Below are 26,902 nucleotides of genomic sequence, written 5' to 3'. Positions count from 1 at the left end.
CAACCAAAATGAATTTCTCAAAAGGATAAAGACTTTTAAACTTTTTGTCTTTCACTATTTACTCGCTAGTAACTATGCATTACCTTCCTGTGGTAGCTGGCCTTGCCCACAAAAATGGGGAATTCAGAGAATCAGTTAGCATCATTATCCTGTAGATCCTAAACTGTTCGTATCCCCCCAGAACAAGTAATGTGTAGAAACACTACTTACTTAGCTGAAAACAATCCTCCCTCTTTCAGCATCCTCTTTAGTTAGACTCCTAAGAGCATTAAGCATTTTACAGGATTTTTAAAACAGTATTTTCTGAGCAAAGGACCAAATGATTACATGTAATGATTAACAACTACTGTAACAAAAACTTCTGTTCATTCGTTTGGCTGTCAGCTAGTACTCTGGCAGGAGGCAAGGGGTTAATGTCAAAATACATCTTCTGATACCCCGATTGCCTTTCCTCATCCATTGTTTCCAACTTCTTTAGAATGGTCAGAAATTTTCTGCCTGAATAAACTTTCAACAGAAAACAGAGCTGGATGAAATGGAAAAACGAATAAAATAAAAATAAACTGTGCTGGCAATATAGAAAGGAGACCTGGTTAGAAAATTACAAATTTCTAGAGCTAGCATTTATTGTGGAAGTAATGTAATTAAAAAATGAAAAATTTTCCCTCTCTCAGCAAAAATTATTTAAAGATATCAGCAATGCCACACAATGCCACAAATAGGGCAAATTTAGCTTTGGATGACTCAATGCTAAGAATGGAAAAGAAATTAGCTCAGCTCTTTGGAAATCTTTTATAAAAAAGCTTTTTAAAATTTAAAATCACTATGTTTTCCTAACACTATTCATGTCTCAGCTTTCCCACAGACCGAAATTTGATTCTAGAAGTAGTATTTCTCGCTAACACATAAGAGCTTCTAATTTTGACCTTCCGTTTTGATCACTCTTCGTATTCTCATATTACTATTGGTAGCAAAAATATATTCTCATAAAAAACAAGAGTAGTGCATTTCAGTTATGGTTTTCTATTGATTCAGTTACACTTGAATTGATCTCAAATTGTTTCAAGCAACTGTTCTGCACCCAAAACACCACATGAACCACAGAAACCAGATCAATAGATTTCAAGTGAAATAATTGTTTTCCTTTGTAAGACCCCATTACTTCTTGAATGAAGAACTGTTTGATTGACCTCCAGGAAAGCAGCAGATGTGAATAAGCCAAGCACCTCAGGCCTTATCATTTAAAGGGAGGCCTTGAAAATTACAGGAAAGTACACGAACATGTGCTCGGTTAGCTGTGGGAAATACACAGCTGGAGAAGCCACAAAACTGCATTTGACTCTGATAACATGAGAGCAGTAGTACATGCACGGCGGACATAGACTTTTAGAGTTAGTCACGAACACACCAAAATATTTTACTAGGTAAAAAATAGTTCAAGGATTCTTGAGTGACTGGTTTTATTTTCACAGCCTGGGTACTAGTGAGTTTATTGTCTGGTGCTGAGAAATTTCACATGGCTTGCCACTGGACTCACTTTCTTCACAGTGTGTGAGTGACTACACACCTACACTGCTTTCTGCGTGCAGCCGTTTCCAGACTGCCATATTCAGACACACAAGGTAGGAGGCATAAACCAGTGCAGCAGCCGAGGACATCAGGGTGACCCCATTAATTCTACTGGCAGGATGCAGATTTATACCATTTTTTATTTTATTTTAGCTATTGATTGGGGTGCCCAAAGTGAGATAATAAACAGTGCTGCCAAAGAGAGCAAGACAGGCTCTTCTAGGGGCTGGGTACAGCCCGATGCAGGGGCTGTGCTGACCTGCACGCAGCACAGATAGCCCTAGGGGATGACATGCTAACAATAACCCCAGGCTGAAAATCTGCAGCACCGCACGGGGAGCCCTCCAGCTGCAGCCCTGCCTCTGCTCCTTCTACCACAATGCATTTGCACCCCAGGACAAAGCCTCACCTACCTGCAACAGGCCCTTGTGCACAGAAGAGAGGCCAGGGAGCATCATCTCTGTCCACATGAATGGGCAGGAGCATGGTGACTGCAGGAACCTGAGCGGCAGTGTAACTGAAAGGGCTTGGAGGACAGAGCAGCGGGACAGGGGGGCAGGACACCCTGTGAGGATGTTTGCAGGAAGGTGATGCCAGAAGAAGGGACAAACCTGGCAGGGTGGACCTGTCCATCTCAGCCCCAAATACTGAGCTCTCGCCATTATACAAAGGCTAAAATGGCAAATGGCAACAGCAAAATTACTGCTTAGGCAATGCAAACACGGGTGTTCACCCAGTAGACATCAATACCAAACTAAGGTAAACATGTGCACTTACTTAAAAATTGCAGTTTTCCTCAAAAAAATTTTTTTTTGATAATTTCTTCGCTCAGCTGATGCTTCCCCCCGACACACACACAAAAGTAGGAAAGTAGAATACAGTAGTGATATTTTGTGGTGTTGCTCTCCCAAGTACAGGTCCTCTAGGTATTGGAAATCTTTATTTCTTCTAATTATATTGCAAATAAATGAAATGCTCGCATTATGCCTTAGAATGTTTTTCTAAGGAAGTCTTGGTTAGCTCCTAGCACACATTAGACTTGATCTGGACTTTAGTCTTTTATGAGCGCAATTAACTGCAAACACCTTGTCATAAACATTTTAAAAGGTCAAAGAGATTGCAACAATTTTGCTAAAGAGATAAATGGTCAAATAAAACATTGAATTGTTAATTCCCAGGTGACAAAAAGCTGCATGAGTCAGATCAATAAGAAGACACACAGAACGAATTCTGGGATAAAGGGCGGGTCAACCTTGAAGTGTTAATAACTTGCTCCTATTATTTGGCTCTGGCACATCATGTGCTCTAGCAGGTAACAGAGCTGCTAATAGCAAATTAGCATCCAGAGAATCACAGAAGTATAACTGGGCATCAGAGATTCTTGAAACAACAACAACAAAACACTATTTGAAAGGATTTAGCTCTATTAATACCAAGAAAAACAGTGAGTTTATAGAAGACAGGTAAGAGCACCTTCCTACTATTTCTTATCTAATGTGTTAGTCAACTGCTGGATAGGGCATACCCTTTGTCTTTCTCTCTCTCTCCACATTTTCTCCTATCAACCTTGTTCTTAATGACTAGGCTTTTATTAAACAGTGCCTGCTGAAAGCATACTGCTTTATTTAAGAGAATTGTGAGAAATTGGTACATTACACAAAAATTGGATATGCTGATGCGGATGTTGAGGTGGTCTGTACTGTCACAGCTGTTGTTACAGAGCTTGGACAATTTATATTAGCCAGTCTGCCCCATAGAAGGCATCAGTGTTTGTGGAAGGTCAGCTACAGAAATTAGCATCTTTGCCAGATACGTGCTCATCTGAGAGGAGACAGATTCTCTTTGATCTTTCTGAAGTAGATGTGCTGTCATACCGTTATGCTCGGCATTTCTGTCTGCTGAAAACAGTGGTTTATAACTATAGCTACTTTGTAAGCTCGTCCTTCTGTTACTGGGAAAATCATCCCTTTCTGTCAAACACTGACCATTCCACTCCAAATGCAAATTTGGAATTGAAAATATACAACTGGCATTTGGACTGACATTCGGACAAATTGAAATTTGGAAATTTAGGTAACAATATCAGGTCAAAATACTGGGTATGAAAGGGGGCTTTACAGATTCAGTCAGAAGATATGGTCTCTTTTCCCCAATTCACCCCATTCAACATGACATTAGTTGGACTACAGGAAAAGTCATACAAAACAGACTCCACTCATCTCATTTTGTGACTACCTTCAGATGAGATGACTGATATTTCTTTCAAATTGTTGAATTTTTCTTTCCATCGTATTCATAAAATTCCAACAGGGAGTGGATAAATGCCAAATATGTCACTTGGAACTGTTTGTTGAATGACTGTGGTCCAGAAACTGGCTCTTATTTACCAGTGAGGTAAAATGGGCTCCTATTTTCAGTTTATTCTTGGAAAAATATTGAGAAGAGTTTGAGGCTGTTGGAAGGAGACCACCTGAAGAACTCTCTTCTCAAAGACAATTCTATTTTTTTAGACCCTTCCAGAGAGAAGGGTCTAAATTAAAAGGGTCTAAATTAAAATGGTCAAAATTAAAAGTCACAATGCAAATAAAATTATCTCACCATTATTTAACTACGGATATCTTGGAGTAAAAGACAGACTTTTTCCAAAGAGGACTGTTCAACTCATGGAACAAAAAATGAAGAAATGTAAAAGTCTATGAGGAATCAGTAGCTCCTGATGCACTGCAAAAAATATCTACCAGCATCTGCAGGAAGGCAGAGGTCTGAGAAATTCAAACTAAACCAAAGCATTATTTAGTGCTATAAAATATAGACAGCGATGTCTATATTGATCCCACTGGACACTTGGAGCCAAATGAACATTTGAAAGGTCAGTAATTTTACTTGTGCCAAATTGGAATGTTAGTCATTTGCATAAGACTGCAAGCCAAATATCAGAGTAAATTCATATGTAAATTTAATTACGCCATACCTCTAAAAGCAATCTTATGTCATCTGGCATGAATAATGTTGAGAAAGCACATAATCCCATAAAGCATGCTGAACTATATACATGCTGTGATACATATAATGCAGAAAGACTACATGGCAAATACCTATTTTGTGAGCTTTATAAATGCCATGAAAACAGATTTTCCTCTGACAGCAAATTTTAAGGTTCTGTTGGCTACTCACTAAATGATTTCACAAATGATCATAAACTCTTGTCTTCTAGTGCACCTCAGAAATATTTGTTAGGATTTACATAGACTGCGATCTAAAAGGGTTTATTTTTAATTGGGTTTAATATTAAAAAGAGAAAGACATGATAGTGTACTTTCCCCAAAAATATATATTTTCACTTTGTGTCTTCTAAAAGCATGACTTGAAATATATAGCACGAGGCCTCAAGGCTCACTCAATCAATGGTAGTTATGACACTAAAAATGATGGCTATGGGACATGACTTAGGTGAGTTTTTCTTTTCCTAGGGTATTTAAAATTTAAAGAGAAGCCTAAGAGACTTCCACAACACAAAACTAATAGTACTAAATAATAATTACTAAATGGGTCTGTCTAACATGTGGAAGGAGACAGGAGAAGAATAATTCAAACTGATGTTAAAGCAGTATCACATGAAGTCAGCTGACATCCTCAGAAGACACATGAAGAACGCAAAGGGACATGAACTGACATCCTACCCTTTAGCAGCTCCTCGGGGATTATAAGCATTTCTGCAAAAACCCTGGTGCATTCCAGCCCCGTTCTTCTACAGCTCAGGTACCTGGAAGCTGCCCCGATCCACTTTTGTTCCATAGACATCACCTCCCACACCACCCTTCTTTCTGAAGGTGTAATAGAAGATTGATGCAAAACTATACACTGGCACCTTTGGGAGTCTGTGCGACAAACTGCACTGTCCTTCAAGGACACAATGCAGACAGTGACCACTGTATGGACCTTCCTTACTTAGCCCATGACCCCTGAGAAATGAAGGGATTCTGCACGGACAGCCTAGGGGCTAGCAGGGCATGAGAGCTCCCCAGTAACACTCCCTTCCACAGCGAGATTACAGGCATGCTTCGCTGCCTTCTGCACCCCAGGGTAGAGGAGAATGTAAAAAACAAAATTACCTTTGCTCTTTTGTTGCTGTGATTGTGAAAACACCCATGTGGTGATCCATGGATTTCTGGCTAGCATGAAGATCATACATTGTCAGGCCTAGAAAGAAAGACAGGAAGATATTTTTTTCAGGTTGTCTCAAATGGCAAGGCAATTTAAGGACCATCCACTGTTGAAAAAAGAGTCCATTAGTGTGAGGGTCTATAAGGCTATTCCTGTACCCTAGATACAATTCAGCTCTGGTTAGCTATTATTAATGGCTCAATTTCGTATAACTCACTTCTAATTGTGATCATTTGATTACATTTTATGACATCAACAGCATATAGATGGGGTGCTTCAATATAATCATCCTAATATCTCTATGAAGTAGTACCACTTTAGTGCTGCTGTTTGCTTTATTTTGCTACAATCACATAATCTTCAAATAGTCTAGATTTTCATTAGAAAGCATGTGCTCAAGCCTTATGTTTGTAGGCTGACTCACTCTGTCAAACCAAAACCAAATTCAAGCCAGTCAGTTTGTGAGATGTCAGAGCAATAGCAGTATAGAAAGTTTTCTCACATAACAAAAGACAGAACAAGCTCTTCTTAAAATCACATCTTCTCATCAATTTTTAATTAGGTCAGACATAATGTCAGATGCAATATGATTTGTATCACCTGAGATACAACACAAAATAAAGATACTCTCTGTTTTGACATCCTTTTTACCAACACAAGCCATAGTTTTACATAAGAATTTTAAACCAAAGTTTCCTTGGGCTGCCGAGAGATAGGAAAACAAACAGCACATCATACATGTCTTGTAGTAATCCTGATGGAACTCGAATGTAAGTTTATGAAAGCAAATACCACCTACTACAAACACCCACAAAATATTAGATAGCCCTGACTGACTGCTGTACTGCTTTAAATGCCTCACAACACCAACACGAATGTTTACAAATTGAATAATGTGATACTCACAGAGCATAGTAACTTAACTAGCAAAGCTCCTTTCTCACAAATGCAGCCTGGTACGCTGAAGTGCAACTAATTCTCATGCGGTTTTATTAATTACATCAAACGAATGTGATTTGACCCCATAACTGTGGTCATTTTGAGATGAGAGTGCAAACTGCTGTGAAAGCGCACGTCTTATGCACTCCCAGCCTTTCTTGTTCCATTACCAAGCTCCCGGATCTCCCCCGGGACCCTGCTGGCAGCAGCTACAAACAGCACAAACCAGCAGGAGCATGCAAGGAACAGGTGCTCCGGCTTATTGCAGCTGCGGTGCGTGCGGTGGGGAGAAAAGCAATTGCTTTTGCTCCCCATCTCTGAAATAGCTACCTACCTGGAGATGTGGCGTTCCCCTCACACAATGCATCCCTAAGGGTGGATCTTGCAAGGTGTTATACTCTTACACAGTTAAACAACCTGTAAGGCTCTTTCTGGAAGAGATGTGGCCTAAAGCACTCCTGTGATCAGGCATTAAATCCAGCCTGTAGTACATTTAATGGAAGATGTTCAGGGCAAAATGAAATATAGAAATGTAAATGTTGCTCGGCAAGCGGCTGAGGAGAAAAAGTAGCCACATAAGCATGCTCTGATCCCAGTATTGCTGTGCTAACACAGCAGCGTAACACAATGGGAAAACACACACCTTACATTGTATCACTTGTGAAAAATCCCAATTGCAGTGATATAACAACAGCACATCCAGCTGAACACATCAGCTTTGGCCGGACATTTCGGTAACATGTTGTTCTGTGGCCGTGCCCTGTTCTCTCTCCTTCCTTCCCTCTTTCACTTTCTGTGTGCCCTGTGAGCTTCGGGTGAAGCCCCTCAGGAGCAGGCTCTCTTCTGGTCAGTGCCACCCGGCACCAAGGACAGAGGCGTTCAGCCCTGGTTTGCCCTCGGTACCACCACAAGCAGTACATGCAAGGTGGAGCATAACTGCGGGAGGGAACCTGTGAGGTTATGTACCCGGCATATAGCCGAGAGCCTCCAGGGCAAGTCATGACATCCCCACGTGCTGGTCAAAGCACAGGGGACGGCTGGCACCCAAAGACGACAGCACCCACGGGTGCTATTGCCCACGCACGTGCCCTTCCAGCCGCTCTGACCCGTGCAACAGCGCTGCTTTGAAATGACCGCTGCCGTTTCAGGGCTTTTATCCCAAGATGAGACGAACTGAGTGCTGAACCCTTCTGATCCACCAGCCAGCACGCTTGCTAATGTAATAAGCAAAACTGCATGAATAGAAAGCTGCAATGGGGCCAGAATCAAATGCTCATTAAAATCGCACTGCTGACCTTTTAAAATGACAACAGCGAATTGTTGGGACTAAAGAAACGGTAAGGGGACAATAAAACCCTATTAGAGCTTTTGCAATCTGTGCTGAGGTGAGCTGCGTATCTCTGCTGCTAAATAAATACAGATTGAAACAACGCGATGCTAGTCACTAGAGGTAGAACAACATAATGTTGTGAGAGGAAATCTAGGCACGTTGGCTGAGACATTTAAGAGTTTCTGTCCCGTATAGAGAGGCCTTAGTCCCAGGGCTGCTCTAAAAGACACGGGCTAGCAGGCAAGCAGCCCTAACGCTGATGGCATGAAACAGCCTTGCACTCCTTTCTCCCAGGTATAAGCAGCCACTGCGGTTCCTGGGAACTGACTCTAAAGCAGCGATTTGTGCAGCTAAGAGGTGTAAATACCTGGCCACACCACGCAGACATGGCAATCACGCTTGCAGAGCAGCTTCTTACCCGGCCCTTGGCGCTGCCAGGCCAGGACATTTCTTTTGCTACATTCCTATTTCCACGTGTGCACGTGTGACTGTAATACCCTGCAAAACCCTGTTTCGATGAATTGTTAGCAACGTGTTAAAGAAACATTCATTTGTGTCTTCAAACTTTGACCGAATTCAGAACAGGTGCCAATTCAGGGCTGAATATAAACTAATGAGACATAAAAACGTCCCTTTGGTAATTCTTTTACAATGCAGCAGGGGGCCATTTCTTCTCAGCCAGCTCCTCTTATTAAATGTCCATCAGCGGGAAATTTGGAATATCCTTTAAGCGTGTTTCTTTAGGGAAACAGCTGAAACCCCTGAACTGTGCATCACTTCAGCACTTGTGCTAACACCACCGCTCATGTAACTTCATTTTTCAGCATCATCTTTTCAGCTTTGGGTTTCAGATTCTTTCCCACTTCCTGAGGCACATTATATACCTGTTTTTAATATCTTAGAGAGCACAGAATAATTTGTTCTCCTGCCCAGCATCTACAGAGTTATTTGGGAACAGCAGGATTTCTTTAATGCTCCTTATTGAATTTCTCTACTTTCTCATTTAAGTGTAGAAAAGCAACTTCTATTCCGCACCCCTCTCAGCAGATTGTAGTAAAAGAGGAAAGCAGAAAAAAAAAAAAACAGCAAAGCTCTGACAGATGGTACCCAGCGTTTGACTCATGCTGGGCTCAGCAGGACCTATAGTTTAGAAGGTTAGGACTGTCAAAAAGACTCTGCTTATCAAGTGAATAACAAAGTGTGGACTGCCAGGCTGTTTCCTATAGAAAACTTGTGTTTTGCATGTAATTCTCTGCTATCTTTCTGATGCTTCCGAAACTTTTGAGGAGCAGATGCATGCTTTTCTATTTAAGAAGCAACTGGGAAGCTGCCATCCTAGGAGCAGCCGGCAGCACGGCAGGCCTGACTCGTGCTAGGGTCAGCGCTGCGCTTCGGGGACCTCAGAGGGGACCAGAGAGCAAAAGGAAAACTCTCCTTCTTCTTCTCCTTCTTCTTCTTCTTCTTCTTCTTCTTCTTCTTCTCCTTCCTTTTCATTGTCCTTCTTTTGCAGTCAGTGAAAAGTTCTTCTCTTAGATTACTGCCCCGGTCTGAGGATCGCTTTAGCGAAGTCACTGTGGTAAAACGTGAGCAAAGGCAGAAAGCTCTGAGCACAAAGCAGCATTTACCAGGCTTCTTTTTAAGTCATTTCCAAGCTCATGTCAGTCAGCGTTTATCCCGGCACAGAAGTATCTGAAGTGACTACAAATGGTAGCGAGCAGACCTGAAAGCAATCCTGAAGTCTGGAGAAATGCAAACACGAGGTTAACAGCTCGTCCCCATGTTTGCTGGTAAGTCTGGACTTTTAACGCTGGGGCCGGGGGGGGGCTTGCTGGTAAATGTAGTGTTACAGTGAATACGTGACAGGCACTGCTATTAATCACCGCTACAGCACTGTAATTATTCTTTTTTCTCCCCAAAATAACGCCAATTAATTTGTTAAACAAGAACATTGTTTTAGTCATAAACTGGTACCAACAGTTAGCAGCTGCTCTGCAGCAGTCAGAATTAATGAGAAAGTAACTGTACAGCAAGAGGCAGCCTCTCCTCTGCCAACACTCGCGCCTCTGTCATTGCCTCATTCGCTTCTTGTTCAGGGCTGTGAAAAATGAAACGAGTGCATTGAGTTTTCAAGTTTAGAGAATATAATTAATTCAATGTGGATTCATCATTGCTATGTCTGGATTCTGAGCTGTTTTATGAAAGACTTAGAGCTAGTTTGGTACCACATGGGCACGGAGGAAGAGCTGCTCCTGGTTTACAGTGAAACAGTCGCGGGCACAGCGAGCAGTGCGACTACACAGACATCAGTGATTTTGGTTACTCTGCTGACAGCAAACCTGCAGCATGAAAAAACAACTGTGTGGTCAGAAATTCTCTCACTGTAATTATTTACTAATTAATATCACATTGATCTTAAGGTTAAGCTAAAGCCAGTGCGATGTGCCTGAAGCATATAGCTCCAGGCATGTTGTGTCTTTGTGTCAGAGTGTTTTTACCTGGTATCGACATCAAAAACTTGCTTTGAGTAAGGCAATGAGCAGAGAGGGTATCTCTTTCATTCTCCACTCCCAGGGAAAAATTCTGGCCTGAAATGTAGTTAATTTATTCAAGTGCTAACTTATTTAAGCAACCCCCTCCTAAAAAAGGGAGGGGGGAATAGGCTGAGCCTACAGCCTGTTGCTTGCTGCCCTACCTGATCTCACTTGGATCAGCTTCCCTTCCCCAATTCAAACGTCTAACAGATCATGTAGAAATCACAAGAGGAAGTGTTACATACCCAAAAATTTGTTTTGCCAGTTTTCATGTAGTTCAGCCATAAGCCCAGATGAAAGAAGTCCTTACACAATATATTTGTGAAACAGACCAAAAAAAAAAGAGCTGTTTTCTCCCCCAGCGCTACAGGACATGTATGCTGTATCCCAGCAGAAGCTGTGATTCCCGTTCCCTTATTCAGCACAAACCCAAGGACACACACAGCTGGCTCAGGGAACAGGCAATTTTCCTTCTGGCCCCAGGCTCAGCACCGCTGGGCACAGAGCCCCCGGCAGCAGCTCTCCAGGAGCTGGTGGGGGATCCCTCGGGCTGTGCCCAGCTGCTCTCTGATCCCGTGGCATAAGGAGCCCTGGCCCAGGAGCCCTTTTCCCTGTCCCAAGGCAGGTCCCGGGGGGGCTTTGCCATAGCGCTAGGGGTCAGGGCAGGGAGCCGCCTGCCAAAAGAGGGGAATTCCCCTCCTCAGGAGAATGTGGAATAAATTATGACATTGGCCAAGATTCTGTGGTTACTCACCAGATTCACCTCTGAGTTTAGTCCCACGGACGTATACATAAGCTAGTGACAAGTGATTCTTGTCACGAGGTGTCCACCAAAAGACTGAGCAACCTAAATGCAAGCTCCTATCTGTAGCCAAGAGGTGATGTGGAACAGAGAGAGGACGAGGAAAGACTTTTCATGGACAGACACAGGAGGGAAGCTGGATTAAGTCCACAAATAAAACAAAAGCTAGCAGCCGAGTAGCACTGACTACTTCATACATGAATGCCCAAATTTTTCAGCATACATGTACATCTGTCACAAACTGAAAAATCAGCATTTTAATAAAGAGCCACAGACACCACCAGTATTGGAAAACAGAGCCCCATCCACACCTGCACTTCAGTAAAGGATGGGCTATTTTCAGCTAGATAGCAACAATTTATTCACTTTCTTACGATTACGTGACCAGTAGCCTCTAATTCTTCACTGCTAAGTATCAGTTGCAAAAAAATACATATATATAAAGAAGTGCTCAGCTGCGAGCAGCAGAAACTCTGTCCTCCCTACCTCCACATCTGTCCGGGGCACAGCCACGTATCCAGGCTACCAGGGAGGTATGTGCTTCCCAACAAAGGCAGCAGATGGGCCTGCCCAGGAACACCTTCCACTTCTGCACCTTTGACAAAACTCTATCTGCAAACTGTGACATTAAAGAAATTCCATGAATGAAGGCCCTGAATGCTTTCCTTGTTCTCCGGATACCAAAAAATACAGCAAAAAAAATAATTATTAACCATGATCCTGAGGGCAGGAGCCTGCCCACCGGGTTGAGGGCTAATTTCATTAAACGTCATTTAAACGTTGTTTTTATTTACACCTTAATCAAAGTAAACATGCAAAGAGCTTCTATAAATTTTATGAAACAGACAGGAGAGGGAGCTCTCTCTTCATCCCACTAGATTATGAATGGATTTTGCTGAATAGATTAAAATCTAACCACATCTTTATCCTATGTCACATGCTACTTCTTGTCATTCTTTTGTCCTGGGACTGTCTGCTCTTAACAAACAACTTTGTAACACGAAACATTCCTGTGTACCACAGGACATTTTTGGGGGTGAATGCACTAAGTACATCATAAAGGCACTTTTAATTTTGGTATAGGAAAAAATGAGGATGTAATTCCTATTTACAAAATTCTGCTTTCCTACTGACTGGTACATATACAAATGCATGCCGCATGTACGTGTGCATCTCAAGTGCACTTTGTCACTTTCCACATTAAAGTAGCAGGCAAGTGATTTTTTTCATCATTGTCATCATCAGCGTGCTCTCCGATAATTTGTATTCATCCTGAGATCTAGCAAACCAACCTGAGGTTTCTGGTCCATTCAAAGTGCATTTTTAGGATAAATCCCTGAAATATCAAATTCAAAAGAAATACCTACAAGCATATAAACAAGAAAAAATAAACCCAAAATAAAAGAAGTCACGGTAATCTTACTGCTTGCATGTTCTCACTGCGTTTATTTGAAATCTTCTTATCATAATATGATCTTAACTCACATTCTGAAAAAAAAAAAAAAGACAGCAGAAATGCTTGTATCAGCATCTGGATATAATGCTCAAAATCAAACTGTGAGTTACATCTGTCTCGTAAAGGCTATATAATAAGATTTACTTAATCCATTTGAAAGAAAAAAAATGTTTTTGTCCCCCAATTTGTTGCGACATCTGAAAGTTCATGAGGTTATGACCCCTCTTTAAGAAAGCATCTTCTACCACCTGCAAATACCCTAGGAAAGCAGGCTGAAACAATAAAACACGTGCTAGTTAACCGTTACCAGGGCAACGGTTATGCTTCAGCAATGGGAGGTTTCAGCCCCACAGTGGCTTTGTCTGAGGAAGACACGGCCCAGCTGTTACCGAATAACCATTGTTGTAGATCATCGGGAAATAACAGGCCCTGCGAGCTGAGCCCTGGGGAAGTTTCTGTCCTCCTCTCCACCACAGGTACGGCTGAGAAAAGGGACAGGAAAGCAGGCTTGGTACAACATAAACCAAAACCAGAGGAGAGTAACGATGCTAAAAACACCCCATGGGTAGCCACTCGCCATTCGGTGCGTGCGGCTCTATCGCCTTCTCACTTGGAGGAGGATTTTTCTGATGCAATGAGCTCAAGTCAGTTGATGGCAAACACTGCAATTATTAATTACACAGAGCACCAGAAAGTTTCAGAGAAGTTACCTCTGTGCACACGAGTGGCTCAGCATGCAGAGCCCGTGCTCTTGCATCAAAGCACTCGCTAAGGCAGGCACAGCTTGGTCTCCCCATTCACTGTCATTTTCTCAGAGGTGCACGATAGCTAATGTCTGTGTCTTGGAACACCTTTTCAGTCAAATTTCTCAATTCCCTTTGAAATGGAATTTGGCTGACTATAGTGGTTAATTTTTAAGAAGAGACAGAGCAATTTAAGGATGTTTTGGAGGTTTTGTCAGCTGTGTTTTGCCTTTTTATTTGCTTTAACGGGGTGTCAAACCCTAGCGCAGAGCTCTCAGTAACGGCCACACGACCGAGACTTCCTTCTGTTATTTACGAGAGTCCTCCTCTCGTTAATTAATTTGCTCGCTCCCTCCAGAACTGGTTGCCGCTGGGTTGCAGGGGGGCGATGCGGGGCAGAGGGGGACCCGAGCGCAGAGACGCAGAGCCAGGAAAGGCAGCGCGTGTCCGACCAGCAGAGCACCGACACGCAAAAGCTGCAGCAAAACTGGGATCTTCTCCACTTTAGTCCTTGTACACAAAGCACACGCTGCTTTCGCCGACACTGAAGGGTGTGGCAAGGGGAAAATGTGGCTGTGTGTGTTCACTTCCACCATGCTAGGGCTCCGCTGGTATTACAACAAATTAGGAGAAGGAGCTGTTCCCTAGAAAGAACCTCTTCAACCTCTCCTGATAATCTGCTTAGCAAGGACACAAGCTGGTTTTCATTTGTTTGTACTGTAAAGGCAGGACAAAAGGAAGGCTTTGATTCAGGGATTTTTCAAGAATTTGGAACAAAACATCCTTTCACTTCCAAAAGACAAAAGGAAATAAATAGTGGTCTTTGGTCTCCATATAAAGCACATTAAGGATTTTGCACAGCAACAGACACCAAAGATCTTCCCTCATCCTTTCAAGTCTTTGGATCACTTAGCACTGGCAGAAACAAATCTCGTAAAATGAACGCTTTGCACCAGAACTGAGGAAATTATTCAAAGCACAATAACCTGAGGCTTTCATAGCCTCCTTTGCAGCTCACAAAAATAGCTTACAATTTTTCATCTCTCGAATTTTTCAGCATATTTTTTCTCCCTACAATCCAGAGGTATCGTAATCCATTGACGTAAATTGTCTGTTCTTAAGTACTCCACTGTATCTAAGTCCAATCGTAAGGACTGAATTTGTAGCTTGAGCTGCCTCAAATCATTGCAATTGCACACAGAGGATGCAGATTGCTTCCTCCCCTCTGCAGCTGCCCAGGTTTAACTCTCAGAACCGGCTACCCAAGGAGGTGCAAATTCCATAAAGTCACTGTAATCTCTGAAATTTCTGCCATATGTGACTGACGGGCACTTCACCTCTTCCCCAGAGGCTGGGCAGCAATCTCCAGCTGCCAGGTGTGCTCACAAAACACTGCACACACACAAGGAAAAGGCAGGACCCCCGCTTTCAGCCTGTGAGGAGCCACGGGGGAGCCCAGCTGGAAGGCTCTTGGCAGGTCAGGGTGTCTCTGAATGCTCTGCCATTCCCTATTACAGGCTTATCTTGTAGAAGGTGACTGCTTGCCCAATATTACACCAAAATACATCTAAAATATACCCAAATCTTTTTTGTCCTGCATAACTTATGTGCCTAAATACGTCTCTGCCACTCAGCTAAACTTGCTTTGCCTTCAAATCCAAATTCTTGTCTGTTTTTTAATATTATTCTGTTGTGGGTTTTTTTTTGTGTATGTGTGCTTACTGTTTGGAATTAGCACAAATGTGAGCAGCTATAAAGTCCACAGTTAATCTCCTCTCACTGATTTGTATTTTTGCATTTTTTGTTTTATAAAGCACCCACACAATACAAGTCTATTCATAATCTGGGCCTCAGAGAATGCCCAATTAACATTTAAAAACGCACAACAAGACCTAACAAGTGTGAGAGTCATAAAACAGACAAGAATTACATTGGCTGAAGGGGAAAGAAGGTTAGCACCAAAGAACCTCCAGGTGACTGCAGCAGCCAAGGGGGTGGTGTGATGATGGCTGGAGACTAAAACGTTTTCTGTCCTTTCTTTCCTAACACCAACAACTAGGAAAAAAAAAAATAGGAAAGGAAAGAAGATAAACATTTGCAGAAAAGAAACCACTGCCATTCAGTTACAACCAGAGTGTATGTCAAGGAGGAGAGGGGAAAGTTAAAGTTTGCTGTAGAAGAGACCCAAAAAGTGGCAGAGCAAGGGGCAGGGAGATGTACTTGTTCCCAGGAATGCAGAGGAAAGGCAGTGTTCTCAGCTGCAGCCATGTTAAGTCCAAGGAGATTGTGAGGCATCCACAAGGCAGCCTGTGGAAGACAGCGATCCACACAAACTGGGAGTGTAAAGTATGTCGGAACCAAACAACACTTTAATTATTACCCATAATAGTCATCTAGTCCTGAAAACTTCTTCTTCAAGAACTTATTGAAAATTCATTTTAAACTCTGACATCGACCAGTAGAAAGAAAATATTTCTCTCTCTTCTTCACCCTGGATATAAGTCGCAGACTGGGAAATCTCTGCAGGCAAATGTGATGTCTTTATAGCAATCTCACAATTACCTGTAGAGATTCTACAATCTGGCATCTTCAGACACAGTAATTATAAAGTGTTCAGTTCTTCATCTTCCACACCTCTGCTGAGTTGAGCTGAATTCAGTCCAAATCGCCTAAACAGCACGTAGCTGACTGTGAGCTTTTATCTTAATAATTTTCACGAGCCAAAGGTTGAAAACAGAAGCATAGAAACTACATATATGAACCCACTGGATGTTGGAAAAGCACTATTAAAACTGAACTGAAGCTGAAACACAACGGAGGTTTCATGGGGGGATTGGCTCACACAGCACCGGATGAGCTCAGCCTTTTTTAAATGATGATGTTTTGAAGAGCAGTTTGGTTGACGAGTGGTCTGCAGATCAAGCTTCGAACACAGTGGTAGCAAGAAGTCACTCTGAGGCATTTCTTTTTCAGACATGAGAATATCTATGAATGCAGGTCTTGATGAATGGCAAAAGGAATTTTTTTTTTCCCTCTTAAAGAGTTCCTAGAATTATCTGATTCGTGAAGTTTTCATCTTATGCCATACCTACACACGGCCTTACTTTCATCCCGTTCTCAGAAAGGTGCTGGTGGTGAACTCCACAGACAGCAACTGCAAGGGTGTGCAATTTTAGCCATCCTTGCCTTCCTCTGACCTCGGTGCTCTGCTACTAGCTCCAGGGGAAGGCAGCAGGGGAGAACACGCTGGCGTTTTCAGGTGCCGGGGCACAGTTCCAGAAGGAGGGCAGAGAGAGCAAATCCTGCTTAGGCAGAAGAGCAGGCAAAGGCATGACATCAAGGCAGGGAAAAGCAGAGGTTCCAGCTCTAAGCACAAAATCCCACAAAACCCAGCAGCTGTGCTCCACCTCCTGCTGAAAAAGATCAGCTGGATGGCTTTTTTTTTTCAAAAACGATTCTCACACGTTTTTTTATTCTTCCTTTCACATCTCTTCTCTTCTCCCTGCTCACAACAGACAAGTGCTGAGGCTGCACAACAGCCTTGCTGTGCGACTTTCCAGCTCCCTGCACTTCTCAGCCAGCCTCTATTCCTCCACCAGAGTCACCACCTTTAGTCTAGACTGTTGTTTACCTCAAAACCGAAATAAAGGTGCGCGTTTAATCTGTTCTTCTCAACCAAGTGTTAACTGACAAACGATGAGGGCATGCATGTGCAGTTACCATGATTACAGCCGATAATTACGCATGCAGGTACAAATGGTATGTCAGCATTTGCAAATAAAGCTTGTGGTGATATCCTAGAATAACTCAAATAATGGCAAAGCCCCGTTCATGTCAATACCATGATTGTTTCAACACAAGCCTTAAATACTAGTTCTGCGACTGGAGGCAGGATTGCAATTGGAACCAACACATTTTCCCCATCAGACCCCTATAAATTATTCTTACTTTTAATAAATCTAACTAGTTCTTGTCTGCTGCATCCTGACAGAGACTGTTTTAATAAGCTATAAAATCTGCTTTGCAACAAAAACATCAGTTACCTTGTACGATTTTTTAAAATTTATCTGGCTATTCCACTCTAATATTTTAAATCCATCTTCAATTATTCAGCCAGCACAAGCCCTGCAGAGATATCAGTGTGGTGCCATACATTGCTCAAAATGCTGTTAATGAATAATAACGCAGCCTGCCCATCCATTTAGATTCATAAAGAAATGCATCAAAGAGAAGCTATGCTGGCAAATCCAACCCTGAGAAAGAAATCAAAATTTCATTCCAAGAACTGTCTCGAATCAATGCTAGAATCACTCTAGGCTGATCTAGAATTTTACTCCCTTGATTATTTTTATATGAATTTTTCTTCTGATTAAGAGGCTCTTTTGGTTCGTCTTGTGTATTTTGAGTTGCTGCCATCATTCTAAGTATTTCTTATCTCGTTACGTTGCCAGCACTACCTATGCTTTCACACCTCTATTTTTAGAATGATGCCATCATATTAACTAAAATATTGCACATGAAAGAGAAAAGCAATTTCTTCTGCAAGTTTCAAGATCTTATCATAAAACTGGAGTTGTTATGCCAACGCCAATAGACTACGTATTTTCTGGATAAAACCTGTGCCCTACTGAAATCAACACAAATTCTTTCATTATCCTCTGTGGAATCAGGATTCCTCCAGAAGCTTTTCATCCTTATTCTAATCACCTATTTCCATCCACCCATCTATTAGCAAATATTTTTAAACATGACATAAATATTTGTCATTCAGCACTATGGATATAGAGCTAGTTTGAACCCATCATCACACTGGACTAGTGGAAAATTAGATACCACACACTAAAAAAAAATAAAAAATAGTCCCTTTATAAAAAAAATACATTAAAAAAATGTTGAGCATGTGCCACAGTGTGAACTGGTAACACAACTCCTTCCCTGCGGCTGCCAACGCTGTGAGGACTGCCAACCACTACTACAGGTCACTTTTCCTGTAGAGCTGCTCAGGTTTCATACAGTGACGTGTGACTATCAATTATTATTTATTGGCTTTTTTTTCCAAAGTGTCTGATTCCTTCCTTTTAGCACCATGCAGAACTGGAGCACCACCCTATTTATCCAACCCTAAACGTAGAGAAACCTTCGTTATGCCTGAACTCATCATTAGGCATTTTCACTGCAAATGACACTATCAAAAATATTGAGGCTTGATTGTTTGATCTTTCACCTGGAAGTTCTAAACTCTTCTAATCGGTCTTACGCTCGTTTCATAGTCTTATGATCCACGTTAACAATAAGAAAAAAAAATCTATGTCAGAAGAACATGAAGGTTGAAGAGTCAAGCCATGAAAAAAATCAGGAAGCACCAGAAGGAAGGTAGCCTGCGTGGGATTAATGTGCTCCCTTTATTGCATTTGCAGCGTGAGGTATTCTCTGCATTCCAGGATGACACGCTTTACAGCAAGATTATCATTCTTTTACCATAAGCTCTTCATGCACCATTATTAAGTGAAAGGTAGCCCCAGTCTCTCAGGAACTCAGAACACCTTCCTGCTCATCCAGCAGCTGGAAAGGCAAAAAGGGAACATGGATGTTTACCCTTGGAAAGACATCTAACCTGCTCAGGGACCTGCTGGATGTAACCTTCATCTGTATCCATTTATACCACATCGTAACGCTCGCCTGAATTCCTATTTAGAAATGGTCTCTTCCTATTCCTACGGGGCCTTTCTTTCCACAGAAGTCCTACAAACATACATTTGGATGCCCAAACAGTTCAAACCAAAGCAATCGTCATGTAGCATCCATCCATTCGCGCTGCGCCTCCTCCAGAGCAGGATTTCAGTGCCTCCTCCAGGCTGCAATTCCGCGTGCGCTGAGTGGCAGCAAGAACAATGGGCATGCCAAAAATGACCGAGCAAGAAGAGGGGTTACAACAATTTAGCCCCCGTGATTTTAACTCTTATGTCACCAATGGAAAACAGTTTATGTAACGCAGAAGAAACACAAAGAAACCAAATTCTCAGTTGTGTCGTGTTTTGTAGCCACCCATAAAAAAATCAACAGCAGAGATATGCCCTCTGGCTCTTGTGCCTCCTCCTTCAGCCACAAGTTTTCCTCCACTTCCACAGATATGCAAGAGACGAGAAAGTTTGGCCATGTCTGCATTCGTCTGGAGCTTTGTTTGGGACTTTCTGTATCACCTGATGCCTTCTTTTTTCCAGCAAATACTGTTGAACTGGCAGAGCAAATATAATCGGACCACCTGCCAAGCCTGCCCCTAGTTTGTTCCAGTAGCAGGCAGTTTTTTCAGAGGATTTTCTGAACTGCTCCCCTGACAGCATGCTGCAAGGCTGCACTATGCGTGGGATTTCTCCCAGAGCAAAACCAACATCTCTGCACCAGCCATGGTACAGGCTGTATTGTTTGGGCCTCACGGTTTCACTGCACAAGGTAAGGAAAGCAACGCAACCCTGCAAGAACGTCTGCTCCAAAGACACATCCTGGGAGGGCTCGTGCAAGACAAGGACTTCACCGGGAACTACCAGCGGCTCCCTACAGCCTGAGGCCCCTGTCTCTCCATCGTGCTGCAGAGGAGCACTGCTGGAGAGCTCCAGGGAGAGGACACAAAGCACACGCGGCTGCTGTACCCGGTCTGAAGCCACCTAATGCAAAGTGCAACACGGGCTGCAGAGACGTGTCTGGGGCAGGGCGATGGTGGCCTTCACTAAGATACTGAGAGCAGGGCATTGCCGTACAACCTGCAGGGAAAAGGAGCAGCTGGTTCTCCTTGCTTCAGTATTTTGCTGTTACAGCAAATTGTGATGAAACAAAGTGAATGATCTTGCTTATCATCTTCTGTAGGCAATCAGCTCTAGGAAACATGCTTACACATCACCCCTCAGAAAACTTGCTTATGGCTTTTCTCTCAACATTACTTTTCTTCTTATAACTTCACCAGATGTCTCCAGTACATCCAACTTTTCTTCTATTCTTGTCTGCTCTTGTGTGCAGTTCCTGCATTTTATCTGTAAACATTTGTGATTCCAGTTACTAACCGTGTCCTTCAGATTCGCTGGCACAGCTCCATCCTGCCCAAACACAAGAGCAGGATTTGGTTGTAGTTCTATGCACAGTGGTGCTACCCTGGCTTGAAAGCACTGATCAGTAGAGTTACAGCATGAAAGGAGGTAAGTGCAAGGAGCTGAAGAAACACGCACATCATTTTTAGAAGATTGACATAAATGGTTTTTTGCTCAGCAGTTAGAGTTGAATTTGCATTTTATTGTATTCCCTGATACACACAAAAAAAAAAGCCAAATAAGCAGTGGCTGAACCAGAACGAACAAGCTTGAGTTATGCGTTATCAGTTTACATGCAAATTGGGGCATGCCAAATATCACCAAATAAACCAGGTCTTAACTCAACAAGTGCAGTTGCTTAATAGGACTTCTCTCAAAGGAGATGCAAAGAGACCCTAACTGTTTTAATGACAGATCTTCACAGCACCAGTTGCTGTCTGTGGAATTTTGCCATTTTTTCTTCTGTAAGGCATTCAGGGAAGAAACCTAGCTGACATGAATCCACTTGCAGGCCTAACCTGGATGGCTGTGAATTGGCTTAATCTCAGCTGGCAACTGTGAGCAGTTAATAATTCTCTCACAGTGGTATCTGGGATTATGCTAAACACAGCAATTTCTTTGCTCTAATGGATGAATAGACCGGCATGGCACCTAAATTACAGAGCCAAGACGTACCGCTGCAGCGCACGACACCCGAACAAACCATGCGCACAGGATTCCCCCCGCGGCTCACGCCAGCCGAGCACGCTGAGCTGCAGAGCTTGCCACGATGCCTCCTGCCCCCCCCGGCTCTGCAGCAGCAGCACAATCGTGGTGCCAACGGGGTTAGCGCGTTCTGCCGGCGTCACATCACATTTCAACACCGCTGAAAAGTTGACTTGCAAAAACACCTTGTGAAAACACTGCTCTAGCACCAAACTGCAGGGCAGATGATAGCTTTTCTGCATTTTAATCCTTCTCATCTGAGGTTTTTAAGATAAACAAGGTTCTGTGCCCAGACCTTTCCCTTCCTCCCTGTCTTGTCACAAGTTCAGCGATTAGTGTTACACCACAATCACCATCTACCTTGAATTTTCCATTACCCAAAACAACTGCAAACATTTTTTCCTGGGTTTATGACCTTAATAATGTGCCAACTCAAACCAGTCGGGATTCTGGTAACTTTTTTAAAGTTTTAAGTTAACGTGCTGAAGAGGAACAAATGATGAAGAGTTCCCAGGAGTTGGACTCGATGATTTTGTGGGTCCCTTCCTACTCAGATGTTGTATGATTCTCCGATCCTGTGACAGCCTGCCACTTCAAGAACACAGCTATCAGATCTGTGTCCATATTCATGGTAACATGGATTAACACAATGTTTGGGAAATAAGATGTACAATTACTTCTGTGTAACTCTTCTTCAGCTCTTTGCCTTAACACCAGAAGTTTAACTAGAGATAGCATTAGAAAAAAGCAAATTAAAACAGTATCTTCTGTCTCTCGTTCAGCCACATCAATTTATGAAGTCACCACGGTTTCATGATAAGGTGATCACTGACTCTGGGTGGCTACCAAGATCATTAGTTAGCTATCAAGTAATCAAGTGTAAATCTGGTTATGCTGAAGCACATATTTAGCATTGTGGAAAGCTAAGACCCCCCTTGCTACCAAATGCTACTCATATATTTCTCTTAAACTGTCAAACAAATATGTGACCTCCTTAGCCATAATTATAATATTGTTATCCATGTTTGCAGTGCTTGCAACTTGAGCACTTACAGCCTCATTCAAAGATGAAGAAGTCATTTCAAGACTCCCATTAATGCTAGATGGCTTTAGATCAGCCTATGGATACCCAGCAGGAAGGAATTTTATACAGAGCCAGTGCACATAAAATAGTTATATTCATTTCACTACATCTTAATGGCTGAGAGCTCCAGTTGGCTGATCTTTAGAGACTTTTTTCCTAGGTTTTATTTACATGTGTGATTCTAAGGAGCATCTGTAGTCTGCCAAAATCTGTTCTTGTTATGCTAAGGATCAAAGGATCCTGATAAAGGATGTTTCACTCTGATATACAGAAGTTGGTGCTGAGCAAAACAGGTGTGAGACAACTTCTTTTTTGCCTTGAAAACTTTAGAAGAAAATCATTCTGAGATAAAAGTGAGCTGTCTAAAACAGCCCTGGTGAAGTGATGATTTTTCTATCTCAGTAACTGCTAACAGAAGTACCTCTGATGTAGAAGTGTAGAGTTTGTTCATTGTGTTTATGCAGAGTTAGTTATCACTCTCATTAGTCAACAGATGTTACTGACGTGGTTTGTTTTTCCCTGGAAAATGTTCTTTAAATTCCCGTATTCACTGTTAGCAATTTCCAACCACCTTTCACTGCTCTGTAGACTGAAAATTAATTTTCTTCCACACCCCAAGTCCAATTTAACAAAAACATCCAGATCACTGTGAGACACAGATTGCAGAATATTTTCACAGACAGATCTAATAGATTGCATGACATTTGTGCCATAGAAGCAATAATTAGATTATTCCCAAATTACTAATAATTAGATTACTTTGTTACGGTTTAGGCCTGTACAGAAACATAAAACACAACTGCCTCCAGAAACTTTGACTGCACTTTTTCAAATACAGTGGATGGAAGCAGAAATCTTGATGTCTGAGGGCTGTGATGACCATATTCTGCTTATGTTGTGTGTTATTTTCTCTCAGTACAGTAAGGTCAACAGCAGATGGGCAGACACATGGCTCATACACACCCAATGCATACATACAGGCCAGCTATCAAGACTCAGGGCTGAAACTAAATTCTTCCTTTCAAATGTGGTGTTGGTTCAAGATCCAGAAAACATATGAGAAGTAGGATAGTAGCACCAGTCTCTAGTTCTTGTTGCTGAAATTCTGCATGCAAAAAGAGCACACACCCTGGCACAAGGTTAGAGTTTCTCATGAATTTCACAACTTACTGAATTTGTGGACTCACCCTGCTGAGAGTCTACATCATTTCCTGGGTTTTGGAGAGGCAGAACACTTGCTGACTTGCTTTCTCAAGCTGTTCAACCATCGCACAATGGTTCTGAATAAAGAAAAACTTGTAGATGCATATGGCTTGCTATCAGTGTTATTTAAAGTCATTCTTGGCAATATTTGTTTTTAGTAATTCTTAGATAAACCATTGTTGTGCTCATGGAAAGTTAGTTCTGTCTTCCCTAAAAAACTGAGTAGTGCAATTAAGCAGTTTTGTTTTTGTTTTTGTTTTTGTTTTTGTTTTTGTTTTTGTTTTTTTCTTCTTAGTACACTGGCCTTGTTGAGCCTCAGCATTTGAAGATTAAAATTAACAAAAAAGGCATTAAGTGGAGACACTGCAATTGAAAAATTTCGGATGTAACCAAAGCCACTGCAGAGTTTTTGATGTCGCAGATACTGCATCAGGAACTGATTGGATAATAATCAGTCACCATCAGTTCCTAATGCATTGCCTTCAGCATCTAAACAAGCATCTGTGAGTTTCTAACACGAATAGCTGTAATATTGTAATGATTAGATATTTTGCAAAATGTTCACCCACCAAAAACTTGATAGCTCTGTTACAAAATCATAGTATGATTATAAGTGTAAGAGGGAAAGCTAAACTGTTCAATGGGACACCTTGCTCCCTTTCAGATCATGGCAGTGCATTACAACTGGATTGGGAGGGGAAAAAAATGAAAGAAAAGAAGATTGCTCTTGCCTGAGGTGGTTAACTCAACAATGGATTTCTCTTCATAAAGGATTTGTGAGACATACCTAAATTATAGGCGTTGTTAATGACAATAGCCACTCATTTCAACATACTGCAAAATCGTTTACAATCTGTTACATGTTTTTATAATATATGCACTTAAAATATGCATACTAATTTATACACAAGAATGGAAAAGTATAGAGAGAGGAATCTTTTCTTCACTGATGACACAGAGGCCAGACTGAACCGGAACACAGCGAAGGACAGCACGCAATGGCAATGCCCAGCAATTCACTCGGGAACTGAATGAGGCATGTCCAATGTCAGGAGCACACGATATCTGGGTAAGTAGAAGACAATTTACAGAATATATGTATTTGAGAGATCTTCCAAGTTCTTTGAGTTTTTACATCTCCAAAAATGATTTGAGCCTTGATTTAGATCTCACCTGAAGGACACAGTCATCATCATCACAATTTCAATCTGGAGCACAATTTCGTAGCTAGGTACTGGCTCAGAGGAAAGCATCTGGGCCTTCCAGTACATCTGTGGATATGCTGAATGCCTCATAGCTCTATCCTGAGCATATCTTATCCCACGGGAATTTGTGCTCACCAATCTACAGCAGAAGTCTGGATAAACCGAATCAGGAAGATGTACAGTGGGATATCACAACTACCAGTGAATTTATTTGCAAGGATTCCTCAGAAAAATAACCAGCAAATCATATCTGCACTCTGCCACCAAACATCACCTCCACAGTTCTCTGAGTGGAAAATGGATGCCTAAGAACTTAATTACGATACAACCAGAGTCATCTGGCACTGTTTATTCATTATTATTATTCAGACCGGAAGTTCAAAAATGGTAACTACAATCTCCTGGCTGTTTCCTCATCAGTTTTACCCATTTCTTCCACACAGAGCTTAGGCTGGCCACAAACTTTGGAAAAGAACAGGGATCTGGAACCGATCTCCATCCCACAAATTGTAGGCTTTCTTAACCAAAGGTTTCTTTTTATTGTATTACACTGGTAGGAAGCAAAATCCATATTCAAATCCCCAGTCCAGAATCCATGTCTTCGGAGATCGGAAGTTCTGGCATGGGTCCACAGGTTAAATCCTCGGAGTGAACCATCCCAGGGAGAAGGCAATTTGCATAGCACAAAAGCCATCTAAAGGCACCGCTGTGCATGCAGAGGCACGGAGCGCTCTCTGAAAGGCAGGAAACGTGGCTTGTGGCAAGAGTAATTTTAGGAGCGAGACACAAAGCCTGAGTAAGCAGATGTTGTCTGCAAGGTCAGAAAGGTAAGTGCCAGCTTCACAACACTGTGGTTTATGCAGCGACACTGAATTTATTCCAGCCCCTCTGGGGAATCAACAGCACCTGTGTTGGTTTGCATCTGTGATCAGATTAAACTGTGACCTACAATTCCCTCCCTCCAAGCAAATCCCAGGTTCCTGCACGTGGGGATCCACGCTGTCTCCAGCTGGCACTGAGATTCTGATGGAACAGTTTGAAAGAAACCAAAGAGTTTCTTAGCCCTTTCTTTCCCTTCCTCGGAAAATATTTCACGCCTGTCAAGACTTAGAAACACTGGCCTTCCGCTTTTTTTTCCTCTACTTTTGCCTGGTTATCTTTTTAAAAAACACTTTTATTCAAAGGGAAATTTGTTATTTTATTTATTCTGACCTTTTCTAGTGCCAAAAATGTATCACATCATGCATGACCGAGTGGCATAGTCCCACAGGCCACATATACACAAAATGTGAGGAATAACTGTGTCAGAAAGGAGCTAGCAATAAAAGGATTAAATAATTAATAGTAATAGCAAATAGTTATTTATGTACTAAAGTATTTTATGAGAGAAGAGAAGAGAAGAGAAGAGAAGAGAAGAGAAGAGAAGAGAAGAGAAGAGAAGAGAAGAGAAGAGAAGAGAAGAGAAGAGAAGAGAAGAGAAGAGAAGAGAAGAGAAGAGAAGAGAAGAGAAGAGAAGAGAAGAGAAGAGAAGAGAAGAGAAGAGAAGAGAAGAGAAGAGAAGAGAAGAGAAGAGAAGAGAAGAGAAGAGAAGAGAAGAGAAGAGAAGAGAAGAGAAGAGAAGAGAAGAGAAGAGAAGAGAAGAGAAGAGAAGAGAAGAGAAGAGGATTCCCACTCATCATGTTGTTTGATTCCACATTCTTATTTCTGCAGGGGCCTGGATGCAAGAGATGTTAGGACCTGGCCAGCTGGCAATGTGTGGACAGATTCATTCCCTAAATGCAATAGGATTGAGCGCTCTGCAGTTAGCACTGGCTGGTGCCACTTGCCCCTTGGTCTCATGGCACACAGCTGCAGTCCTCCCCTCTCAAAGCACAAGACTCCCATTTAGGCAGAGGCCAGGTCAATCCCAACCAACAAAAGCACGTCCTTCTCAGAAGTGATTATAGCCATAAAGCACAGAGCTAGTTTTCTTCATTCTACAGGAGCCATTTTACTTTTACTTTTCTTTGGTCAGTCTTTAACAAAAATAATAATAACAAGCACTGACCTTCAGTTACAGTAAAGGTGAATGCATTCTGTGAACCTAACAGCT

At 42.1% G+C, this 26,902-nt stretch overlaps 1 protein-coding gene across 4 annotated transcripts in view; it reads right to left on the bottom strand.

Moving 5' to 3' along the window:
• The window catches only part of CCDC85A (coiled-coil domain containing 85A), a 185,526-nt gene that overhangs the window by 127,623 nt on the left and 31,001 nt on the right, over positions 1-26,902 (bottom strand). For all 4 annotated transcript variants that reach the window (XM_072035093.1, XM_072035092.1, XM_038175790.2 and 1 more), the window contains one exon: positions 5,682-5,769. The gene's annotated coding sequence lies outside the window, so the exon portion shown is untranslated. The remainder of the gene's footprint in view (positions 1-5,681; positions 5,770-26,902) is intronic.

The sequence above is a fragment of the Anas platyrhynchos genome, chromosome 3 (genome assembly GCF_047663525.1).
Source record: "Anas platyrhynchos isolate ZD024472 breed Pekin duck chromosome 3, IASCAAS_PekinDuck_T2T, whole genome shotgun sequence".
NCBI classification, from domain to species: domain Eukaryota; kingdom Metazoa; phylum Chordata; class Aves; order Anseriformes; family Anatidae; genus Anas; species Anas platyrhynchos.
This window is presented reverse-complemented; position numbering and strand designations above follow the sequence as displayed.